Genomic DNA, 13944 nt, shown 5'->3' with positions numbered 1-13944 from the left:
GGAGGGGCCTCGGTGGCCGCGCTGCCTCTCTGGGGCTGGCATGGGCAGAGCAGGGTCCTGAGCGGAGAGAGGGAGAGACCTCCTCCCACCCTCACCTTCCTTCCTGGCCTGGGCTCCCTGCACAGCTTCCTGCTGGGCACCTGGGAGCCGGCCTTCCCTACCCGTGTCCTGCAGGTCCAGGGATGAGGCCTGTCCGGCGGCCCCTGACTCCGCTGGGCAGGAGCCTCCAGGCCGCTGCCTCCTCCTGTGTCCTGACCTTTGCCAACTGGAGCTGAGTGGCAGCTGCCGGGTCCACACCTGGTCCCCGTCCTGCGGGCTGCCTCCCTCTCTGGGTGCCCAAGTCCACGTGTGGAGTGGAGCAGCCGCTCCCTCCTCCCCACACCCTGTGTTCCGGAGCCCTCTGCAGGGCTGGGCCCCAGGAGCCTGGGCCTCCCAGCCGGGCAGCGTGAAGCTGGCCCCTCTGCAGACGAGGCCTGGGGGACGAGCGCAGCTGGTTTGGGTCTGCACCATCCCCCAGCCCAGCCCCACAGCCCAGAGAGCAGGTGTCCAGGCTGCACTCGGAGCCCTCGCTGGAGCCAGGGCCAGAGGCAGGGGAGAGCTGACCAGGAAGGAACGGAGGGGTCCTGAGCGGGGCCCTGGACCCTGCCCACTGGCCGTGGTCTCCTGCAGGGTGGCCTTCCTTGCTGTCCCTGTGTGCGACTCTTCTCCCTGCTTTGCTCTAAACCAGGAAGCCCCTCCTGACGTGGCCCTCGCCCAGTCGGCAGGCTGGACCCTCTTGGTCTCGTCCCCTGGCTGAGGCAGTGTGGGTTGGTCACACCAGCAGAGCAGGGGATCTCAGCAGGGCCTCGCCCAGGAATGGCCCGAGAGCCGGGTGGGCGCTGGGGCAGCCTGGGGACGAAGCTGGCACTGAGTGGGGGGTGAGCAGGAGTTGAGGTGGAAGGTGCTGGTCCGTCAGAACCAGCTCAGCTGGAGGCGGGTCACGACCTCCCGCTGTGTTTCTGAGCCTGGGATCAGCATGGAGGGAGCTGCTGAAGCTGCCGTGAGCCAAGAGGAGACAGGGAGAGGGAAGGCGGGATGGAGGACTTCTAGTGGGGCCCACTTCCTGCAGTGCTACCTCAGCCCCAGTATTGCATCGAATCATGAACCCAAGTAGCTTCCCGGGCCTGGCCTCCCAGGGGCCCCACCCCTGAGCGCTGTGCCCTGGGGACTGGGCCTGGCTCCAGGGGCCCCCTACAGCACGTGCTCCCCAGCCCCCCCCCACCGTGCCTTTTCTGGGGAGCCTCGCTTCCGCACTCCTCCAGGAGCCTGTTGGCACCATCTCCCAGGACGCTGGTGGGTGGTGCTGTGGCTGGAGTGTCTCCCAGGGCCACGTGTCCTCGGCCCAGCCCTGAGCACTACTGGGAGGTAGAGGAAGCTTTGGTGGGTGGGGCCTGGTGGGGGTCTTTAGGCCATTGGGGCCTGCCCTGAAGGGGATACTGGGCCCCAGTCTCTTTGTCTGCATGCCCAGGGGGTACAGGGAGAGCTGAGAATTAGAGATTCGGGGGTAAATCAACTCATCCATGCCAGGGTCCCCTTCTGTCCCCAACAGGGCTGATTGTGGCCCTGGAGACCTGCAGGGTGGATGGTGGCCACTCTGACCTGGGTCTGCACCAGCCTCCCGCCCTATCCCAGCTCACCCCGGGGTTTATGGTGGCTTCTTCCCCCAGCCTTGGGAGACAGGGAGAGGGAAGAAGGCATGGAGGACAGACAGTCCCCACGTGGCCCAGGGGTGTCCTCACAGGGCGGTCCCCCTGGGGCAGGTGTGCAGTGGGTCCTGACCAGACCCTGCCCAGCCCTGCTCCCCCAGGGAGAGGGAAGGAAGGTTCCCCAGTGTGGTGGAGCCTGGGGGCAAGGACGGCTCTGAAGGCCCCGCGTCCTCAGTGCTGTGCTTGATCCCCTGCACTGATTTCAGGCCCGAGGGTTCCCGCCAGATGGGTCACCCAGGGGCTGGAGGACTGCAGGACTGCCTCTGCACCAGGGCCACCGAGCAGCTCCAGCTTTGAGCTCTGCGTGGCTCCAGGCAGCAGGGGAGAGGCTGGCTCTCAGATCCCCAGCGGAGGCCCCGAGGTCCTGCCCTGGGGGTCATGGCCGAGGCCAGCAAAAGAACAAAGGGAGAGGCCGACTGGCCAGCGCCGGTGGCCCCGTGGGAGCACCGGCGGCTGGGTGTGGAGGGAGGCTCTGCGGGGCGTCCTGCTGTGACCGCTGTTCTCCTCTCTGGTACTCATTTAAAACTTTTCCAACTTCTCTAAGTTCTTTTCTCTCCGTGGTGTCGGTTGACTTTAAAAGGAAAGCAGCAAGGTGAGACTGACTTTAAAAGGAAAGCGGCAAGGTGAGACTGAAGGCAGGCACGCGTCAGAGACGTTTTCACTTCAAAGCAAGCCTCTCGGAAAGTTCCTGAGGTCAGATCTGGGCTGGCGAGTCACAACGCGGGGCTGGGACACTGGACCCTCCCACCTCCTTCCCCCTGTCCCAGTGCCCCTGACCCAGGCCCTCAGTCTCCAGTTGCTCAGTGTGTGAGGGGACAGAACACCTGGGCTTGGGCCTGGGCTCTCCTCGAGGGTCTGGGGCTGAGGACCTGCAGCCCGGCCCTGGGCAGCTCAGGCCTCTGCATGGCAGCCCAGCCCCCAGCTGTCCCGAGCTCGTTACTGCCCCCTGCCCTCCTGAGGGCACTGTCAGAAGAGGTGGCCTGGAGAGGGGACAGCTCTGCTCCTGGGACCTCAGCCCAGCTGCCCGTGGATGCCCTGGCTCTCCAGCCTGGAGGAGGAATACAGGGCTCAGAGCCACACCCCGCCTCGGGCACAAGCAGAGCCCTCACAGAAACGCTGGGCAGTGCCACACACAGCAATCCCCACACCAAGGTGGGCAGCGAGACTCCTCGTGGGCCCCTCTGACCCTCACGGGAGCCCGCCCTGCCCTGATTGGCAGCGGGCACCCAGCACCTCTGCAGGCATGGGGGGGGGAGACGGCCATGTGGAAACCTTGCTGAGATTCTCCGTTTCCGAACAGAGACAGAGGCGTGGTGGCCTCGTTGAATTCCTGGGGAATCGATGGCGTTGAGCAGGTGTCGTGCACTGAGGCTGTGCAAGAAGGTCTGGCACCTCAGAGCCACAAGGCCCACCTGGCAGACGAAGAGACGGCCGCAGCAGAGGGGCACACCCAGGCCTGCGGTTCTCTGGGTGCAGGGACGAGGGAGGATCCCCGTCTCCTCCACGTCTCACCAGGGCCCTTCCCCAAACACAAGGGGGCCGCGGCCCAGGGAAGACCCCCGTGTGCCTACCTGCCCCGGGCTCAGCTGTGGGCATTTGCCGAGTGCCACTGGTGGCCTGGGGATGCTCTCCCGCGCAGGACGTGGGTGAGACCCTCGGTTCATCCTTTTATTTGTGACGCCCGTATAATGGAAAGCTGCGAGGGGGCTGCACGGGGAGGGGACAGGCACCGCCTGGGGTGCGTCCTCGGAGCCTCGCGGTTGTGGGAGAAGTCATCCTGGACGATGAGATGAAGGCCCTGCCTCTGTGGCGTCCTGTGCACACTCAGAGGCAAGATGTCCAGGTGACAGAGTGGCTCGGGTCACGTCACAGGTGTTCCCTGAGGAACCTGGGGACCTGCTCCGGAGCTGAGGACCACGCAGTGGGGTGTTGGAGGGCCCGGAGGAGCTGCCCACACGTGCACCGTGTTGGGACGGAGCAGGAGAGACTCCAATCCAGATGGAGTGGCTTAACCACAGGACCAGGGAGGCCAGAGGCCACAGGTGGTGAGGGGGGTGACTGCTTATCCATCCAAAGGGGAGCCTGCAGAGGAAAGGGAGCAGGGGCCTCAGGGGAGGGACAGTCGCGTCCTTGGGGAAGGGCAGGGGGTCCCCCGGGAGAGGCTGCCAGCCACGCAGTCCCCGGGGACGGAGATGGCAGCGTGAGCTCATGGGGCACCACGAGGGGAGGTGCGCTGGCTCAGGGGGCCTGAGGGCTCAGGAGGGGTCTGCAGCACAGATGTGCAGGTCACCGTGCTGGACTCGGCGCTCCTGGGCTCACCGTGCTGGACTCGGCGCTCCTGGGCTCACCGTGCTGGACTCGGCGCTCCTGGGCTTTGGGGCTCCACGGCCACCTGCCAACTCTGAAGTGTGTGCTTCTGGGAAACCACAGGGAAGTCCCCAGAGGGACAGACACAGCCGGCTCCGTGACAGACCGGGGACAGGCGCTGGCAGCCAGCCTCGTCCCTCGCCTTCAGAGGTGCCATCACTCATGTTGGGCAGGGGTGTTCCCCACTCTGTGCCGTGTTCCCAGAGGCACACACGAGGGATCTCTAGTTCCCACGGAACCTACAGGCTCATGCCTGCAGGGGATCTGTGGACAGGCAGAGGATCTGCAGACAGGTAGGGGATCTGCAGACAGGTAGGGGATCCGTGGACAGGTAGGGAATCCGTGGAGAGGAAGGGGATCTGCAGACAGGTAGGGGATCTGTGGAGAGGTAGGGGATCTGTGGACAGGTAGGGGATCTGCAGACAGGTAGGGGATCCGTGGACAGGTAGGGGATCTACAGACAGGTAGGGGATCCGTGGACAGGTAGGGGATCCGTGGACAGGTAGGGGATCTGCAGACAGGGGATCCGTGGAGAGGTAGGGGATCCGTGGACAGGTAGGGGATCTGTGGAGAGGTAGGGGATCCGTGGAGAGGTAGGGGATCTGTGGAGAGGTAGGGGATCCGTAGACAGGTAGGGGATCTGTGGACAGGTAGAGTGTCCATGAACAGTTAGGGGATCCGTGGACAGGTAGGGGATCCGTGGAGAGGTAGGGGATCTGCAGACAGGTAGGGGATCTACGGACAGGTAGGGGGTCCATGAACAGTTAGGGCATCTGTGGAGAGGTAAGGGATCTGTGGATGGGTAGGGGATCCGTGGAGAGGTAGGGGATCCACAGACAGGTAGGGGATCTGTGGACAGATGGGGCATCCATGCACAGGCTGGGTCTAAAATGTTCTGGTGACTCTCAGAGACACGTGGGTCTGGGGCCAGCGCTCAGCCATGTTGAGGTTCAAGGCAGCTGTCCCTGAAACTTGCCTGACACATCACCAGCTCGGGAAACAGAAGAGAAATTCACACTCTGTTCTCAGTGGACACAGGGAAGCTTGGAGGTTGCCTGTGGCTGGGGCGCTGCGCCATGGACCTCAGTGCCCACCGACGTCATCTGAAGCAGGGCAAGCGTCCCGAGTGCTCATCACCTGTATGGTGTGGCCCTCTCACACTCTGGGATCCACAGAACATTTCCTGCTCTGGTCTGTCCCCTGCGGCACAGGGACTGTCCCTCCTGCAGATAGCAGCAGCGCTGCCCTGGGCCCAGCGCTCCATCCTCTCCCCTCCCACTCTCAGCTTCTCCGACCAGATCCCACCGAGGACACACCCTGCAGAGGGTCCGTCATTCCCTGGCATGGCACGCTCATGACCACCCAAGCTGGGCTGAGTTCTCACCAACGAGGCACATGGGGCTGTTTCTGGGAGCATCCCCGTTGCTGGGTATGATCTGAGGGGCCTTTCATGGGGAGATGACCGCTCGTGAGAGTCCTGCTGGGTGCACCAGAGGCGGGGGCTCCTCCCGGTGATCTCTGGGACTCTCAGAAGGACACTAGAGCCATCTGTGGGGCACCCCTGGGCTCTTCTAATCCTGCATCTCCCGGTTGCCCACCTCCTCATGCCTCCATGGGGGGCAGGATGCAGGACATCAGCGAGCCCGGTGCCCTGCTGGAGACCATGCTGTCCACAAGCACAGAGGGAGGCCTTGCCTGCCCTGCCCCTGGCCTGCAGGCTCTGGGCGGGGCCTTATCCTTCTGGTTTCCTCTCTGCAATGGTTTTCTTCTTCCAGAGACCCCAGTGGTCGCCCATCCGTGCCTCGGGAGGGCCTGTTCACATCACCTGCGTCTCCGGGCTGTTCTTTCTGCAGGGGCCTCGGGGACCAGAGCTTTCATCGCCCCTCGGCTTGCCTGCTGTCCTGCTGAGCTCAGCCCTGCCACCCAGTCACCCTCCTCCACGGGACGTCCTGGGCAGGGTCCTCTCTCCAGGCCGCCTGGCCCACACCAATCTCCCTCCAGCTAGTGACCTGCCACTCAGGGGAGAGGCCTTGAAGGAGTGTGGACGGTCCTGCCCTGACTCCACGTGGACACTAATTCCTGTCCCCTACACCCCTCCCGAGACTCCCACCAGAGTCCACAGGCCCACCCAAAGGGAACTTGGAGCTTCTCGGACACTTTCCCTCTCCTTCAGGGGAGAAGCCGGCCTGAGCATCTGAGCCCCACCCCGGGACCCCCACCCTGCCCCCACACTCCCAGCCCACGGACCGAGAGGGAAGTCCAGCTCCCAGCAGAGCCGGAGCCGCTGCCCGGCCTGAAGCCCAAGGGACCCTGAGGATCCACAGAGCCACCAGCCAGGCAGGCAGAGGCTGCTCTGGGAGAAGTGTCCCGGACAAGCCTGGGGCTGCAGGGTCTAAGCAGTCTCCTGGTGAGCAGCCCAGCAGCGGTTTCAGGAGGGCACACGGGCCTGGGGTCAAGGCTGCATGCCCAGCCTGCCCAGGTCCAGCCCAGCCCTGACTTTGGCAACCTGCTCCAGATTGAGGCCGGCCTCCCCCAGGCTCCTGCACGTGGGCAGCAGGGGACTGTGCTCAGGCACCTTGACATGACATCTCCACCCTGGCTTGGCTCCTCCCGCTTCCCTTCCTTCTCTCTGTTATCCACGCACCGCTAGGTGGCACACTTGTGTGGCCATCGCAGCCCAGCGCCCACTGCCAGCCACCTTTGGCTCAGGCCATGGAGGACTGAGCGTTTCTGTTGCCCTTCCCCATGGGGTGTGGCTGTCACCAACTGGAGCTCCAGCCACCACCATAGTCGCGTGGGAGCAGCGCCCTCTTGTGGCAGACATCCGTCACTGCCTCAGCCAGAGATTTCCCCAGCTGTCACCTGTGGGTACCTGAATCCAGGTGTTGCCACAGTCCGGCTGGGCAAATAACGGGAGGTGACAAGCGACTTGAAGGTTGAAGTGGGAACTGCTTTTGCAGAGAAACTCAGTGGGAACCGAGCGGGCGCTCAAGGTAGCGAAGCCGCTTTATTGCGAGGCAGCAGAGGTATAGATACCTAACTGGTTACACACAGCTTGACTCAATTAGTATCATCTAGATACAGCAGTCACCAATAAGGAGTCCCCACCATCTTAATGGCTCGGTGGCCCTGGCTCACAAACCACTCCTCCTGGCAAACCCCAGGCGCCATCTTGACTTGGTTGTGGTCCTCAACAAGGTGTCTCTTCCTTCCCGTGGCTCTGCTTGGCGTCCTCAGCCCTGCTTCGGCTTGCCCTATGGAATCTGGGGTTCCTTCCTGAGGTCAGAGCCCGCGTGACCCCATGGCGTCCCAGGAGCCACCTCCCAACACGGCTGCCGTGGGGACCAGGCCGTCAGCACAGGAGCCTTGGGGGACGTTCACATGCGACCCTCGCGTCTGAAGAGGGGCCATGGAGCCCCCTGTGAGCCAGCTCTGGGGGCCGTGTCAAGACTGAACTGAACTGACCAGCTGGACCCAGAGAACTGACCGGTGCCAGAAAAGCCACGAGGTGGAGACAGGGTCTTGCTAAGTCACCCAGGCTGGCTCTAAACGTGGTGCTCCTGCCTCAGGCTTCCCGAGTCCCTGGACTGCAGGTGTGAACACTGCGTCCAGCCATGCAGAGCCTTTGAACCACAATTTCCAAAGGAAACTCACTTCCAACACGCCCAGTGCCTGCCAGAAGGCTTTCCTTCCCACTGAGCGGGGACAGGATGCACCCGGAACACCGGTCAGGAGCTTGGTGCCCGACACCTCTTTCTTTCTTTGAAGTAAAATACCTTTAAGGCTCTGGTCCTCCAGGTGGAAGGAAAGGGATGGACACTCGTGTTCCAAGATGGAGGTGTCCCTGCAGAGTGACGGCAGCGCCCCGCCAGGGCTGGGACTGAGCTTCTGTTGTAAGCAGGCTCATCTGGGGGCGGTTCCTCTCTTCCCTTTGGGCACAAGACTGGATTCTGAGAGGCCCTCGGCTCTTCCCGGCATTCTCCACCTTTCCCATGTGGAAAGGCTCCTCCTGGTAAGTGTCCTTAGGCTCCTGGTGACTGTGAAAGAGGAGGTGACCGGTGCCCTGGCGTCAGTCTGCAAGCCCAGTTACAGGGTGGACGTGGCTGTTGTCCTCTGTGGTGAAGAGTCTCCCAAAACTCCTGCCCACTCACAAGGAAAGTCGGGGACATGGCCCTGGGCAGCTGCCGTCTCTGCTCCTGCTCTTGCTGGTCAGAGGAGGAGGGTCAGGTCTGTGTGAACCGTAAACATTTCCTGCCTGGATCTTTATTTTAGGCTCAGTCTTGATTCTAGATGCTTCTCTTTTACTCATCAAAGAAAACCTATTCCTGGGGTGGAAGCATCCAGAAGTGGCCCTTAGCTGCTCAGATGGTCAGTGTCTGTCCCTGGCCACTGCCGCCTCCGTGAGCTGGTCCAGGTGGGACGTGGTCGAGGGCTCAGCCCGGCCTCCTGTTCTCTGGAGACATGGGTGCCTGGGTTGGAGAGCACCTCAGACCAGCCAGGCTCCCCGTCCCCTACAATGACCACCTGAGATGGTAGGGACAGAGTCGCCCTCCTGCCCTGGCTCCTCCCTGGGGGCCCTGGAGGGTCCCACCCCAACCCACACTGTGTCAGAGACCCAAGGTGCCTGGTTCACCCGCCTCCCACTGCACCAGGGGGTCCTCAGAGCCAGGTGCCTCACTGGCTCCTCCTTCCTGCAGGTGAAGACACCTGGGTTACAGGGCCTGCACCAGCTGAGGTCCGCCTGGGCCGTGCCTCCCTGATCCACCCCAGCCATTGAGAGCTGCTTCCTGGGCTCCAGGAGTGGGCCTGGACTCCCCTGTGGAGCTGGCGCTTCCTGCCCAGGCGGAGGCCCAGCGCAGGCTCAGCTGTGAATTTGTGCTCATGCGACTCCATCTCGTCTCCATGGTCATCGGGTCAGGGTTCCCAGTGTCTGCATCGGCACCCGAGTGTCTTACAGAGGCCCACAGGTCGAGGCCGGACACCAGAGGCTGGAGCCCAGGAGGACCCCAGCTGCACAGACAGATATCTCCCCTCTGGTGGATGCACATGCCAGTCCCGCCTTCCCCAGCCGGTCCCACCTGAGGGCAGACTCCGCAGGCTGCTAGGAGGCTTCTCTGTGCACTGGCCCTCACACAGACCATGAAGGCCATCTCTGGGCTTGTGCCCTCTCTGAGGTCTTGGGCCAAAAAGAGATTTGGAGAGGGCCGAAGGGTGGACCCCAAAATGACTTGTCCAAGCCCTAACCGCTTCTGGTGCCTGTGGGTGCCACCTTGTTTGGTAATTCAGTGAAGAACCTCCGGACGAGAGCCCCCCGGACCATCCAATGAGACTGACACGAGAGCAGAAGAGGAGCCCGGGGGCAGGAGGCGGCCGGCTGCAGACGGCAGTGGCCTGTGACGAGATTTATTCACACTTACTTCAGTCTGCGTATCCAACAGGAAGGCTCTTAGAAGGCCACACCGTGGTCAGGCCTTAAAACCACCAGCATTCCCTACCCCCAGTGTCATCAGAGGTCAGTGAGGCTGTGGCCAGGAGCATTGTCCCCAGATGACCAGGCAGAGGCCGTAGCTCCCTGGCTGCCCAGCAAAGCTCCGACCCTGGGTGAGATCCTGCCCTGGGTCTGCAGAGGTCCCTCTCTGACCCATAGATGGCGCCTTTGAGCTGTGTCGCCACGTGGAAGTAGGAGAAGCCTGGCCTCCTCCGTCTCCGCAGGGCACCGGCCAGGAAGACCCAATCACCTCCCAAAGGCCGCCTCCTCCAGGATCCACTGCCCAGGAGTCAGGTTCCAGCTGGGAGTGGGGCGGGGGACACCTTCCTGCAGCACACTGCCCCCTGAGCAGAGTCTGCTCCTGCCTGGGGCCCTGTCTCTCCTGGTCCTGGGAGGGCAGCTGCCCTGGGCTGGAGGGCAGCAGTGGCTTCCCGGTGGATAGCCCTGGGTTCCGCAGCTCTGGGCCCCCTCTGCCCCCTTCAGGATGGTAAGCCACCCCCGTTTCAGCAATCTGCCTGTCCAGAGGACAGCCTTCCCGTAGGATTCACCCCATTAGTAGCAATGGTTCCAGAAAGTGGCGTGACATGTGGAGCTCCGTCCTTCAGCCTCTCCACGCCCATTGAGATAATGGGAGAAAAAGCACTTTAAAAATAGCTGGGCCCAGATGTATGCACGCGCTCTGCCGGGCCGCACCCGGGATCCCAGAGCCACCTCTGCCTGGCCTTGTGAGGACAATGCTCCTGGCACAGCCTCACCCACCACTGATGGTACTGGGCCTAGGAAATGCTGGTGGTCTTTAGGTATGACAATGGCGTGCCCTTCTAAGAGCCTTCCTGTTAGATACACACTGAAATAAGTGTAGATTGAATTCCGTTACACCTGGGAGTTGCCGCAGAGAAATGCCGGACAGGGGCAGAGGGCGGAGACCATCAGGAAGCAGAGTCGGCCAGGTGTGGGCGGTGGGTGGGGTGGGGGTCTGTGGGCTCAGTATGCTGCTACAGCTGGTCTTAGATGCCGCACATGTCTTCCACCTTAAAAAGCATTTAAAGAAAAAAAAAGATTCTATTCAATTTGGCTTAGAACTTACCAGGAAAAAAAAAAATAGACTGCTTATTCTTGAAAGAAATCCACTTGGCCTGGGCCAGATGGAACAAATCAAAATAAATACAAGTCCATCCTAGAGGCCTGAATGTTTAAAATTCACAGATGACCCATTCATCTATGTTTAAAGTCAGTATGAGACTTCCTCTCCTGATTGGATGGAATAGCTGTGTAAGGAAACCGAGTCACTGGAGCAAGCGGGGAAGCGCTCTCTCTCCCTCCCCCCCTCACACACACACACACACACACACACACTCACAGAGAGGCTACGGCAAGCACTAGAGAGTTGCCCAGGCATCAGGTAAATACTCACGGGACGTGATAGCCTCTGCAGAATCCCCAGGGCTCCCCAGCAAAACCCCAAGAACCAACTGTGAGTTCCGCAGGGTCTTGGGGAACCCCGTCTGTACATAAAGAGCTAATTCTACATACTGGTAACAAATATAGGAACTAAAAACACACTGTGTGTGGGGGGGGAATAGAGGTTCACTGGATGAGATCAAGGGAATGAAGGGGAGGGTGATGGGCAAGACTGTGGAGAGGGGCAGACTCCCCTCCCACGTTCCCACGAACACACGACAGAGACACTCACACCACGTACAACCACAGGAGTGGGAAGTCGTCCCCCATGTACGGATGATGTGTCGAAACACACTCTACTACCATTATATCTAAAATAAAAACTCAAAACCCCACTGTGACAAGATACGTGAGAAAATCAACTCGGAGGAGGAAAGATTTATTTGGGCTCTCGGTTTCCCAGGCTCCGTTCCTGCTCAGTGGCTCCATTGCTCTGGGCCTGAGGCAAAACAGAACATCGTGGAGGAAGGGCTTGGTGCAGGAGGGCTGCTCAGCCCAAGGCAGTCAGGAAGCAGGGGACAGGGTGAGGGACACACCCCAGTGACTGGCTTCCTCTGACTAGCCCCACCTCCTAAGGTTCCCACCTCCTCCCATAACGCCGTCAAATTATGAATCCATCAATGGATGAGTCCACTGATGTGGTCAGAGCCCTGGAGACCCCATCACGCCCCAACGCTAGCCTCTCGGCACCGCTGCACTGGGGACCAAGGCTTCAACACAGGGCCTCTGGGGGACATTCCAGATCCAACCATCACACATGCTATTGATCGTCACTCAGCAGTGACGTTCAGACATAAACACCACGTGTGCACGTCAGGCGTACCATGAAAACCAGAAAATCCAATGAAAGAAATCAGAAGGCTATGCAAAGTGTAGAGAGACACATGTGCCATGTCCTGACGGAAGGACTCGGTGCAGTGGACGCAGGTTCCCCACAAGCTGGTCTATGGGTCTGATGCAATTCCCACCAAGATGTAAGCCAGACTCTTTGTAAATATAGATAAGGCCACTCTAAAATCTATGTGGAAAGACAAAGAAGCTCAAACAGCTAGTGCAGTTTTGAAAAGAAGAAGACGGAGGAGCCACTCTATAAGGCATGCTTTGTAGCATGATAATTGAGGCAGGACGGAGAGGTAGGCAGATGTTCAACAGGACGGAAGAGGGAATCAGAAAGACCCACACAAGTACTGTCTGCTGACTTGTGAAGTCGTAAAGGCAATTCACTAGAGAGAAGATGGTCATCTTCAAGAAATGGTGCTGGAGTAACCAGACAGAAAAACCAAACAGAGCAAAAACAATAAAACACACCTATACATATTAAGCAAAAACCAACCAACCCATTGATAAATATGAATGTAAAACAGGAGAAAAAACTTGAGCATGGAGAACAAAGTGCGAGCTCTTACACATAACACCAACAGCGTGATCTGTAAAAGCTGACTTTGGGGCTGGGGTTGTGGTAAAATGCTTGCCTAGCACACGTGAGGCACTGGTTCAATCCTCACATTAGACAAGTAAAGGTATTATGTCCATATACAACTAAAAAAAAGGGTGAACTTTGATAAATTGGACTTTATTCGATTTAAAAATTTTTACCGTGTTAGGAGGATTGAGAGAGAAGCTACACAGATGGGGAAAATATATGCAGACTACATGACTGACAAGACTTCTGGTCTAGAATATAGAAAGGGTTCTCAGGAACTCAGCATTAAAAAATAGAAATTAGAAAACATAACAAAAGATCTGGAGGTTTTCCCAAAGTGGACAAATACCCATTAGAACCACTTTAAAAATGGTGAGGACATGAATCTGGAAAGTGGGTGGAGAAACTGACCTCTCCCACATCTGTAAACTGGATGCATCCTACTTTTCTGGTGGGATGATACCTTGGTACAGACGCTCCGGAAATTACTTGGGGGTTGAAGACGTCTTTGAAAACTCATCATACACTTTCCATAATGTCCAAGCACTGACTCCTGGCCATTTAGCCCCCCAAAATAAATGCTGGTATCTCCGCAAACGCACATGTGCATGTGTGCAACCCATCCTTTTTTAATCACCAAAACCCAGGGACGGTGCGCGGGCCAAGGGTGCTTCAGCAGGTGGGTGGTGAAGCCATGCGTACTACCCAGCAGGAGAGGGAAATAAGAAAACACAAGCAACCAGAGGGTCTCAGGAGAACTGTGTAGAGTGGAGACAGCTCATCAGGAACGATGGTACACCGTAGGACGCCATTTCTACCACGTTCTCAGATTACCAAACGAGGAAGCCCTGTTCCTACTAACCTGGGGAGGGGCGAGAGGAGTGGGAGGAGGATCTTGGGGTGATGGAGAGGTTCTGAGTCTTGATTGTCCTGCGTACACAAATGTGCACATGCAATACAATGGCACAAAACTACACACCACACACACACACACACACACAAGTGTGTTCACACAACACAAGTGGGTGCATTTAAAACAATGTGATCTGGGTCAGGCCTGGGGTTTGTGACCAAGTGACTTTCCTGGTTTTGATATTTTACTACAGTTCTATAAAACACTCCCTTTGACAGATAATGCATGGAGGGTATATGGGAACTCTTTTTCCTAACTCCCTGAGAATCTATGATTATTTAAAAATTAAAAGTTACAAATAAAGGAAATTTTAGGACCAAAAAAGCTTATGAACTGAGATCTTAATACATATGTTTAACAGCATCTTAAATGCAGAAGATGGAAGAATTTGTGTACTCAGGCATGGAGATTAAAAGATGTATATATCCAGAAAAGAGCATTATAGATATACAAGATAAGATGAAAATGTCTTACTACATATATTCAGTCTCATAGAGGAGAGAGAATGGGGAAGAGGAGATTCTTTAACATTTTGAAGAGACTGGTT

General features: G+C 58.6%; 1 long non-coding RNA gene across 1 annotated transcript in view; it reads right to left on the bottom strand.

Moving 5' to 3' along the window:
• Positions 1-7095: 7095 nt before the first annotated feature.
• Positions 7096-13944, bottom strand: part of LOC144376948 (uncharacterized) — a 30819-nt gene continuing 23970 nt past the window's right edge. The window contains exon 2 of the long non-coding RNA XR_013437358.1: positions 7096-10631. This is a non-coding gene — a long non-coding RNA (uncharacterized LOC144376948). The remainder of the gene's footprint in view (positions 10632-13944) is intronic.

Source organism: Ictidomys tridecemlineatus, chromosome 4, assembly GCF_052094955.1.
Source record: "Ictidomys tridecemlineatus isolate mIctTri1 chromosome 4, mIctTri1.hap1, whole genome shotgun sequence".
In the NCBI taxonomy this organism is placed as follows: domain Eukaryota; kingdom Metazoa; phylum Chordata; class Mammalia; order Rodentia; family Sciuridae; genus Ictidomys; species Ictidomys tridecemlineatus.
The sequence above is the reverse complement of the archived record's forward strand: the minus strand, read 5'-3'. Positions and strand labels throughout refer to the sequence as shown.